General features: G+C 43.5%; 1 protein-coding gene across 15 annotated transcripts in view; it reads right to left on the bottom strand.

Moving 5' to 3' along the window:
- The window catches only part of WNK1 (WNK lysine deficient protein kinase 1), a 179231-nt gene that overhangs the window by 112399 nt on the left and 55227 nt on the right, over positions 1-11605 (bottom strand). The window lies entirely within an intron of this gene.

The following is an 11605-nucleotide window of genomic DNA, read 5'->3' as shown; positions in this document are numbered from 1 at the left end:
TGGAGGTAGGGGTGTAGATAGAGAGGCAGTGAAGTGCACTGGAGGCGGGGTTGAGTTGGGCCTACACAGTGGTGGATGGTGAGATTATCTGCGTATTCTGGTTCCCATAGGGGTATGTCTGCCAGGGGACAGAGGGGTTGTCTTTCTGCATGGAAAGGAGTAGTTGGAAATATTAAGGGGCACGGCGGCCAGCAGTGGGCGCTGTAGTGATGCACACAAGAAACAATTGGCTGTGTTAAGGGTGTGGTTGAGAAAGATGGTGGTGTCCTGAATGAGCTGTAATGAAGAGTAGGAGAAATGGGAAAGAGGGGCAGGGATAAGAAGATGAAGAGGCACCGTCAAGAGTTTGGATAATGACTTTTTCGGAATGTCTGCTATCTGATGCAACTTGAGAGATCTGGGAATGAGAGGGAACATACTTTTGAGAGATATGAAGGGTACTGTGGGGGGTCAAGGAACCCCCCCCCCATAGTAAACTGAGGCTGTAACTCTGGCAGCTCATCAAGAGTCCCAGGGATCTGGGATTGATAAGGAGAATGAGCCGTTGGGATATTTCATGAAACGGTTGGAGGAGTAATACTGTGGGTACTGGAAGTTACTCATGTAGTGAATTGCACAAGACCAGTAGGGACATCTCTTGTAGGTGTCTGGCTATCGCCTGCAATAGGCTTGTTTTTGGTCATAGAGGAAGCAGAGGTAGGGAGAATAAGGGTAGCTGCTAGTGAACACTTCAGTGGAGGGAGGAAAGTGGAGGTATAAAGGCTCAGAGCAGCTTTTCAGAGGGCAGGCTGGTGTGGCAATGAGGGCAGTAACTTTTGTTTGATGCTGTGTGTAAGTCTGTCTGACTTTGAATCACCATACAAAGGAGGCTGGGGTAGCGGGGAAGACAATAAGAATGAGGAAAAAAGCAAGAGAGCAGTAAAGGAGGAAAAAGTCATGATTTGGGTATGGATGGCAAAGGGGGTGAACGGGATTTTGAAGGAAAGAGGACAGTAAGGTCAGGAGTCTGGAGGGAGGGAGAGTCTGTAAACTTTTGTAGGTTAAGAGATCTTTTAGGTGATGTGGGGACAGAATGGTAAGGGGCACCCTGAATGTCAGTTTATGAGCTTCTTTCTGCAAGAGCTGTCTAGCGGCTAATGCTCGTAGGCAGGGGGGCCATCCCCGAACTGTGGGGTCTAATCGCTTGGAGAGATAAGCTACTGGGGCAAAGGATGGGCCATAATATTGGCCTAGGACTCTTAAGAGCTTGACTGGACCTCTCATGAATGTATAATGAGAAGGGCTTCGACAAATCAGGAAGATGGAGAGCTGGGGCTTCCACAAGGGCTTGACAGAGCTTAATGAAGGAGTGTCGGGGTGAGGAGGATAATGGTTTTTTAGGGGGGGCTCTTGCTGAGGTCGTATAGGGGTCTTGCCAACAGGGAGCAGGGAGAAGTTAGGGATCTACGCTCTAAAATATCTAGCCAGGCTTAGAAAGGAAAGGATTGCTGTCTTGGTTTTGGGAATGGGCAGGTCAGAGAGGAGCCATTTTCTGTCTAAGGTAATGGACTTTCTTTGTTGAGATAGAAGGAATCTGAGGTAAGTGACAGGAGGGGAAGAGATTTGAGCTTTCATGGGGGATACCCGGTAACTTCTGGACGCTAGAAGGTTAAGTAGGGAGGCAGTGTCAAGTTGAGACTGTTCCCACGAGAGACTGCAGAGTAGAAGATTGTCCATGTATTATAATAAGGTGGACTTGGAGTGATCATGATGAAACTGTTTGAGGTCTTGAGCTAGGACCTGTCTAAAAATATGGGGACTATCTCGGAAGCTTTGTGGCAAAACTGTCCAAGTGAGTTGTTTAGAATGTCTTGTGTATGGGTCCGTCCAGGTGAAGATGAAAAAATCTTGGGAGCAGGGGTCTAGAGGGATAGAAAAATGGGTCCTTGAGATCTAGGACTGAGAAGTGGGATGCTGAGGCTGTATGGATTTGGAACTAAGGGATGGATAGGGACAATGGCTTTGTTGATGAGGCGAAGGTCTTGGACAAGGCGGAAAGATCCGTTGGTTTTTTTAACAGCTAATATGGGGGTATTAAATGGGGAGTGAGTGGGTCTGAGGTAATTTTTGTTTAAGAGATCTTGAATGATGGGTTGGAGGCCTATGAGGGCTGAAGTGGTTAGGGGGTATTGGGCCTGACAGATATACTGAGAGGTCACATAATCTGATAGAGGCAGGGGGACATAGGGCCACAGATTGGCTTGTAATGTCCCAAACTTTGGGATTTACAGGGTGTATGAGGGCAGAACCGGAGCTTTCATTGGGTAGAGGGGGGTCGTCAGCTATGAGGGCCATCAGAAAGGGAGTACTGGGGGCTGTGGGACTGGATATAGTTATGGAAACGTGGAGAAGGGAAAGGATGTCCCATCTTAGTAAAGGGATAGGACACTGGGGCATAACCAGGAAAGAGTGGGAGAAAGGTATGGGATTGTCTTGGATTGTGCATAAAGGGGTGGGGGGGGGGGTTTAATGGGAAAATCTGTTTACCTCTTACCCTGACTATAGGAGTAATGGCAGGCATCGTAGGGCCGCGGTATTCTCGCAAGACTGAGAAGGTGGCTCCTGTGTCTAGGAGGGAGATGGGGCGACCGTCTACTGTTAAAGTAACCCTGGGCTCCTGTTTGGTGATGGAAATGGTCGGCCGAGAAGCCCCCGGGCCCCATCAATCTTCTTCTGCCAGCCCCACTACGGCGGGCTTAGGATGGGGGTTGTTCGTCCAGCCTCCCCTTCGGGTGGTTGGGCAATCAGACCCCCAGTGGCCCTTTTTGTGGCATCTGGGGCATGGGGTGGTAGGAGATCTGGGGGATGGGCATGTCCTTGACCAATGTCCCTCTTTTCCGCACTTGAAACAAGCTCCTGGGGGGGGGCTTGTCTGTAGAGGGGCGCCCAGGTTGTGGTTTTATCAGCTGGGCCAACATCTGGAAATTGGCCTGATCAGCTTTTTGTTTACGGCGTTCTTTCTCCTCCTCCCGGTTATGGAAGACTTTAAAGGCCACTGTTAGGATCTCAGTCTGTGAGGTAGCGGGGCCCTGTTCTAACTTTTTGAGTTTAGCTTTAATGTCGGGGTAGCCTTGAGCTAGGAAGTATGTCATAAGGACCTGTCTTCCTTCAGGTGTTTCTGGCTCCAGGCTGGTATACTGTAATAGGGCTTGAGTGAGTCTGTCTAAGAACTCGGAGGGGGTTTCGTCTCTCTTTTGAATTATGTCTTGGAGTTTTTGAAAATTGACTATTTTACGAGCTGCCTTTTTTAGACCTGCTATTAAGCAGGAGGCAAAAATATCTCGAGAGTGGAGACCCACGGCAGTGTTATAATCCCAGTGTGGGTCTTGTTCGGGGACAGCAGTGGGGCCAGAGGGACAGGTGGGGTCAGTCCTGTGGGTTTCGGTAGCGTGCATTTGGGCGAAGTCCCAAGCTCGTCTACGCTCTTCAGGGAGGAGAGTATTGGCCAGGAGCATGAAAATGTCATGATGCGTGAGGCTGTAAGACTGGAGGGTCCATTGAAACTCCCTGATGTATGTCATGGGATCAGTGGAAAAGGAACTTAGGCATTTCTCTAGTTGGGCTAAATCTCCTAAATGCCTTTGGATCTTGCTACCTCCAGGAGGGGGGCGATAATTTTGGGAGGCTCTCGGGACCAAGTCTGAGGGGGACTGAAGGGTTCTGGCTCAGTCTGTGGGGGAGTGATGTGGTCTAGCTGCGCCTATTCAAGCAGGTCCTGAAGTGCGGAAGGGGGGCAAAGAAAATAAAGAAAGATAGAATCAGACCCACGTGTTGCCAGCCTGCAGCCCAGCTGCTTGCCTCTGCTGCTTTAGTTAGGCCTGAACTCATGACTGAGGTTAAGAGTCCCATGCTCTACTAACTGAGCTACAGCAGGGCTCCAGTTAATTGCTTATGAAATGCGTAAACAGAATGTTCTTTGTTCTCCATTCCTGCCACATCTGCAAGTGGTGGACAGGCATATTTAGAAGCAGGGGCAGTGTTTCTACACATCTTCAAGGTCTTTCTATTTTCAGAGTGAAGAGTCTTGGCTCATCTTCGAGGACAAGATATGTTTTTGTGGACAGATAACTTCCAAGGACTGCACCGGTTGTTTTCTAGCTTGTGCTTTCCCATGCTGCGTTCAGACATGGGGGAAGGTGCTTTCCCATTCTCCCTACAAACATGTGAGAAGATAAAGGCGGTCCCTAACAGGGGAGAAACAGGTGATGAGGGCAAAGACGGATGAGGCCCCTGGGACCTAGTTAAAGGGGGGCTGAAAGGCTCAGGCTTAATCTGCAGGGAATGAAGGTGGAGGAGGTGAGATGGGGGAGGAGATGGTTGGGGAGGAAGGGAGAAGGGCTGTTGTAGGAGAAGGGGAAGGGAGTGAACAGGAGGCTTCTGCGGGGGCGGCGGCTTGCAGGCTAGGAGAACTTGGGAGGTGGCGGGGAGAGGAGGAGGCGGAAAGCTTCGATATAGGGAATCTCCTTCCATTTTTTCAGGCGCTGGCAGTAGTTAAAAAGATCGCGAGTGATGTTAGGATCAAGAGTTCCCCCTGCGGGCCATTGGTTGTTATTGTCTAGGGGGTATGTCGGCCAATCTTGGGAGCAATATTTATGGAGAAGTTTTGGTTTTATATCAGGCGTCAGGGAGAGGGTAGCCAGATGCTTAAGCAGGCATTCAAGAGGTGAACTTTCAGGGAGGGATGAGGAGGCTCCCATGGCTGAAGGACAGAGAAGGAGACAAACAGGGGAAGACAAACGGAGATCCTCAGACTGGAAGCAGACCGCAAGGAGACAAAGGGCGTCCCCGATGATCCTTGGTGGTCTGCGGAAACTCGTATACGAGTCGGAATTTCTTAGGAAGTGTGGGTCGTCACCCAGACTTCCCTAAGAAGGCAGAGTGCCGGAGTCACGAGGTATCTAGCGCTAGGCGTTTTCGGCGGACGGAGTAGAAGGAGGGGGGGAAAAGGGAGCGTTCTCATCCACAAAGGAGTCACCTCGTTTATGGCTGTTGGAGGGGGGTGCCTGAGAGTAGGCCGGAGCCGTGAAGGCCTGAGGCGGGGATTTATGACTGTCGGAGGAGGGGCCTGAGCGTCCGCCGTAAAGGCTTGAGGCGGGGATTTATGGCTGTTGGAGGAGGGGCCTGAGGGTCCGCCGCAGCCGTGAAGGCCTGAGGCAGGGAGAGTTCCCTCCTCATCCCCGAGCGTCAGGGCCTTGCCGGACGATCACGGTCAATGGCACTGCGATAGCTCGGGGAAGAGTGGCCCACTCCGGGGGGAAAACTTACCTAAAGGCCAGAGAGGAGTGGTGAGTGTGATGAGCCAACGCCGGAAAAAGAGGACGAGGGCAAGCTGCTGCTGGTGTCGGGGGGAAGATGGGGCCCAGTTGGGGTGTCCCGTCTCCCGGGTTTCGGCACCAATGAAAGGAAAGGAGCGACACATAGCAGCAATTCACCGGAGAGTTCCGCTTTATTAGGGAAAGGTGCTGGGTTATATAGGAAGGGGCATGAATTGATTGAGGTGTCACTTCTACGGGGCTGGTGGCTGTTGGCTAGGTGCTGGGATTGGGAGGGGGACGAGAGGTGATTGGGCTTCAGGTGGCGCCGGCGGGAACTGAGGACCCCGAAGAGAAGCCGGAAGTTTGCCATCTTACTGGTGGGGACCCTTCAGAAACTTTATTAATGCTAAAACTGTAGCAGATACTTATAAAAGCTTAAACAGAAAGGAAATAAACATATTTAGTCCAATTAGAAAATGGCAAACTATTTTCACTAAATGACCTACAAAATCCATTGTATAGCAACACTCAAAACACTAAACCTAGCCATTCACATAAATTTAAAAATATTTTAATGAGATAGATTAGATTCACTTGAATATGAAGGCTCTTAACTGAGAGAGCTAAACTCCACTATTGTAGGGAGGCCTTATCCTAAAAAATTCTAAAGAAAGCAAAAAGGCCCAGATGCAGACAATAAGGGAGGTGGAATGCAGATAAGGTATAAAGGTCAAAAAATTCTCGCTCATCAGAGAAAGCAAATTTTACACATCAAAGACTAATGTTATTCTGCAGCAGATAAAACAGTTACCAAAGTTTGGTAATGAAGGGTTGCCAAAGGGGAGATCAACAAAACAGAACTGAAAACTCCAAATGGCTTATTAGCGGTGAAACTTAGTGGGTCATCCTGTTATGAATGTGCCACCACAAGAAAGCAAATGTGGTGGGTGCACATCATGAGGACAGCAAGAATCTCATCAAAGAATTCACTTATTTTGATATCCTAAACTTGTTTCATTTTGTTCAGGGAAGAATCAAAGTCCAGTAATCCCAACACAATGCATTAGCTTTTCAGTGTGTGTAATCAGGTATTCACTTACGGAAATAAGACCAAACTAAAAAAACTTTTTAGATCCTAAAAAAAAAAAAGATGGTGGACTCTAAGTAAAACATGACCACTTATATGAACTTTTACATTTATTTTACTATGGTGTCATTAATATACAATCACATGAGCAACACTGTGGTTACTAGATTCCTCCCCTTATCAAATCCCCACCACATACCCCATTACAGTCACTGTCTATCAGCATAGTAAGATGCTATAGTGTCACTACTTGTCTTCCCTGTGCTATACTGCCTTCCCTCTGCTCTTCCTACATTATGTGTGCTAATCATAATGCCCTTGAATCCCCTTATCCCTCCCTTCACAACCACCATCCCCAGTCCCTTTTTCCCTTTGGCAACTGTTAGTACATTCTTGGGTTCTGTGATTCTGCTGCTGTTTTGTTCCTTCAGTTTTTGCATTGTTGTTATACTCCACAGATGAGTGAAATCATTTGGTACTTGTCTTTCTCCACCTGGCTTATTTCACTGAGCATAATACCCTCCAGCTCCATCCATGTTGTTGCGAATGGTAGGATTTGTTTTCTTCTTACGGCTGAATAACATTCCATTGTGTGTATGTACCACATCCTCTTTATCCATTCATCTACTCATGGACACTTTGGTTGTTTCCATTTCTTGGCTATTGTAAATAGTGCTGTGATAAACATAGGGGTGTGTATGTCTTTTACAATCAGGGATTCTGTATTCTTAGGGTAAATTCCTAGGAGAGGAATTCCTGGGTCAAATGGTATTTCTATTTGAGAAACCTCCATATTGCTTTCCACAATGGTTGAAATAGTTTACATTCCTACCAGCAGTGTAGGAGGGTTCCCCTTTCTCCACAGCATCGCCAGCATTTATTGTTGTTTGTCTTTTGGATGTTGGCCATCCTAATGGGTTTGAGGTGATACCTCGTTGTTGTTTTCATTTGCATTTCTCTGATGATTAGAGAGGTAGAGCATCTTTTCATGTGCCTGTTGGCCATCTGAATTTCTTCTTTAGAGAAGCGTCTGTTCAGATCCTCTGCCCATTTTTTAATCAGGTTATTTGCTTTTAGGTTGCTGAGGTGCGTGAGTTTTTATATATTTTGGATGTCAACCTCCTATCAGATATGTCATTTATGAATATATTCTCCCATACTGTAGGATGCTTTTTTATTCTACTGATGGTGTCCTTTGCTGTACAGAAGGTTTTTAGTTTGATATAGTCCCACTTGTTCATTTTTGCTTTTGTTTCCCTTGCCCGGGGAGATATGTTCATGAAGAAGTTGCTCATGTTTATATTCAGAAGAGTTTTGCCTATGTTTTCCTCTGAGAGTTTTATGGTTTCATGACTTACATTCAGGTCTTTGACCCATTTAGAGTGAACTTTTGTGTATGGAGTTAAACAACCCAGTTTCATTCTCTTACATGTAGCTGTCCAGTTTTGCCAACACCAGTTGTTGAAGAGGCTGTCATTTCCCCATTGTATATCCATGGCTCCTTTATCATATATTAATTGACCATGTATGCTTGGGTTTATATCTGGACTCTCTAGTCCGTTCCAGTGGTCTATGGGTCTGTTCTTGTGCCAGTACCAAATTGTCTTGATTACTTTGGCTTTGTAGTAGAGCTTGAAGTCAGGGAGCATATTTCCCCCTGCTTTATCCTTCCTTCTCAGGATTGCTTTGGTTATTTGGGGTCTTTTGTGGTTCCATATGAATTTTAGAACTATTTGCTCTAGTTCATTGAAGAATGCTATCGGTATTTTGATAGAGATTGCATTGAATCTGTAGATTGCTTTAGGCAGGATGGCCATTTTGACAATATTAATTCTTCCTAGCCAAGAGCATGGGATGAATTTCCATTTATTAGTGTCCTCTTCAATTTCTCTCAAGAGTGTCCTGTAGTTTTCAGGGTATAGGTCTTCCACTTCCTTGGTTAGGTTTATTCCTAGGTATTTTATTCTTTTTGATGCAATTGTGAGTGGAATTGTTTTCCTGATTTCTCTTTCTGCTAGGACTTTGTTAGCATATAGGACTGCCACAGATTTCTGTGTATTAATTTTGTATCCTGCAACTTTGCTGAATTCAGATATTAGTTCTAGTAGTTTTGGAGTGGATTCTTTAGGAGTTGTTATGTACAATATCATATCATCTGCAAACAAGGACAGTTTGACTTCTTCCTTACCAATCTGGATGCCTTTTATTTCTGTGTTGTCTGATTGCCATGACTAGGAACTCCAGTACTATGCTGAGTAAAAGCGGGGAGAGTGGGCATCCTTGTCTTGTTCCCAATCTTAGAGGTAAAGCTTTCAGCTTTTCACTGCTAAGCATGATGTTGGCTGTCAGTTTGTCATATACGGCCTTTATTATGTTGAGATACTTGTCCTCTGTACCCATTTGGTTGAGAGTTTTTATCATGAATGGGTGTTGAATTTTGTCAAATGCTTTTTCAGCATCTATGGAGATGATCATGTGATTTTTGTCCCTCTTTTTATTGATATAGTGGATGATACTGATGTATTTTCTAAATCTGTACCATCCTTTCATCCCGGGGATGCACTTGATCAGGATGTATGATTCTCTTGTATTTTTTAATTCGGTTTGCTAATATTTTGTTGAGTATTTTTGCACCTATGTTCATCAGGGAATATCGGTCAGTAGTTTTCTTAGTTGTGGTATCTTTGCCTGGTTTTGGTATTAGAGTGATGCTGACTTTACAGAATGAGTTTGGAAGTTTTCCCTCCTATTGTTTGGAAAACTTTAAGGAGAACGGGTATTATGTCTTCTCTAAGTGTCTGATAAAATTCAGCAGCGAATCGACCTGGTCCAGGAATTTGTTCTTGAGTAGTTTTTTGATTACTGATTCAATTTCATTGCTGGTAATTGGTCTGTTCAGATTTTCTGTTTCTTCCTTGGTCAGTCTTGGAAGGTTGTATTTTTCTAGAAAGTTGTCCATTTCTTCTAGGTTATCCAGTTTTTTACCATATAATTTTTAAGAGTATTCTCTAACAATTCTTTGTATTTCTGTGGTGTCTATAGTGATTTTTCCTTTCTCATTTCTGATTCTGTTTATGTGTGTAGATTCTCTTTTTTTCTTCATAAGTCTGTCTAGGGGTTTATCTATTTTGTTTATTTTCTCAAAGAAGCAGCTCTTGGATTCATTAAATTTTTCTATTGTTTTATTCTTCTCAATTTTATTTATTTCTTCTCTGATCTTTATTATGTCCCTCCTCCTACTAACTTTCGGCCTCATTTTTTCTTCTTTTTCCAGTTTCAATAATTGTGAATTTAGACTGTTCATTTGGGATTTTTCTTCCTTCTTTAAATAGGCCTGGATTGCTATGTATTTTCCTCTCACAACTGCCTTCACTGCATCCCACAAAAGTTGGGGCATTGTGCTATTGTTTTCATTTGTCTCCATATATTGCTTGATCTCTGTTTTAATTTGGTCAGTGATCCGTTGATTATTTAGGAGCATGTTGTTGAGCCTCCATGGGTGTGTGAGCCTTTTTGTTTTCTTTGTAAAATTTATTTCTAGTTTCATACCTTTTTGATCTGAGAAGTTGGCTGATACAATTTCAATCTTTTTGAATTTACTGAGGCTCTTTTTGTGGCCTAATATGTGGTCTATTCTTGAAAATGTTCCATGTGCACTTGAGAAGAATATGTATCCTGTTGCTTTTGGTTGTAGAGTTCTACAGATGTCTAGTAGGTCCATCTGTTCTAGTGTGTTGTTCAGTGCCTCTGTCTCCTTACTTATTTTGTGTCTGGTTGATCTGTCCTTTGGAGTGAATGGAGTGTTGAAGTTTCCTAAAATGAATGCATTGCATTCTATTTACCCTTTAATTCTGTTAGTATTTGTTTTACATATGTAGGTGCTCCTGTGTTTGGTGTACAGATATTTATAATGGTTATATCCTCTTGTTGGACTGACCCCTTTATCATTATGTTATGTCCTTCTTTGTCTCGTTTCTTTCTTTGTTCTGAAGTCCATTTTGTCTGATACAAGTACTGCAACACCTGCTTTTTTCTCCCTATTGTTTGCATGAGATATTTTTTTTCATTCCTTCACTTTTAGTCTGTGTATGTCTTTGGGTTTGAAGTGAGTCTCTTTTAGGCAGCATATTGATTGGTCTTGCTTAATGGAGTTTTATATTAAGGAATTAACACTTGGCATTTTCACGGTTGGTAAGATATGACAAATTTAATGTTTTGCTAATTCTGGAATTCAAATTAGTATTTACAATTGTTTAGTGGACACTTTATGATCAAAGACTTAATATCTCTCCAACCCTTCAAGTTCCTTCCACAAATCAGCTTAACCACTTCAATTTTCCTCTTTGTCTTCCCAGGCAGTAAGGATGGAACCCTTTTCAATCCTTATTAATGTTACCATTGTCCACATCTCATTTCCACTGTTAAGTGTAAGAATGTTCTGGAGTACCTGTTAACCAAGGATTCTAGAACATTTACCGCTATATTAATGCAAATCAATCACCAAGGGAAAGACTTATTATGACCACCACATTTGGAAATACTCTTTATTACATCAAATCCAAATTCCAAAGCCATTCAGATCCACCTTCTTTTTGTACTTTCCAAAATAATCCACCACAGTTAGGAGGGTTTCCTATACTCTCACATGCCAGGCTTATCTCCTCTTTTGCATTCCGACCCTTCAAGTAACTGACATGAATCTTTGTTTCCTTGCTGGTAAAATGGAAATAAATCTTTCTTGACTAAGAATTATTTTGAAGATTCAACACGCTGCATGTGAGCTTTAAAAACTGTAAAATAATTATATAAAACATAAGAACTTTGTGTTTATAGTGACTATTCCAGTTATAGTGATTTATTCCCTTGTATGTATTCCTGAATATAATTCCCATTTGGCCATTTTTACTCTTCAGTGAAACAAATTGCTGAAAAAGTCATCAGAAGTTGGAATTTTCTTAATTTTGGACTACTGACCTATCAGGAGTAGGTAAAAGAATTCTGTGTTCTAACTCAGAAAATTAACTATATATTTTTATGTATATTCTGGTTATACACATCATCTACTTGACCAAAAGATTTCACACGGCAGTTTGCTTTTTTAATTACAAATGATGACCTAAGTGGAAATTTATAAATTCAATGTTAATTGTTAATTTTGTTAATAAACTAATTTTGGCTGCAGGTAGGCTGGCATGTCCTAATTTCAGCAAGTTTCCCCAGTGAA

The sequence above is a fragment of the Manis javanica genome, chromosome 15 (genome assembly GCF_040802235.1).
Source record: "Manis javanica isolate MJ-LG chromosome 15, MJ_LKY, whole genome shotgun sequence".
Classification (NCBI taxonomy): Eukaryota; Metazoa; Chordata; class Mammalia; order Pholidota; family Manidae; genus Manis; species Manis javanica.
Note: the sequence above shows the minus strand (reverse complement) of the source record. Positions and strands in the feature narration are given on the sequence as shown.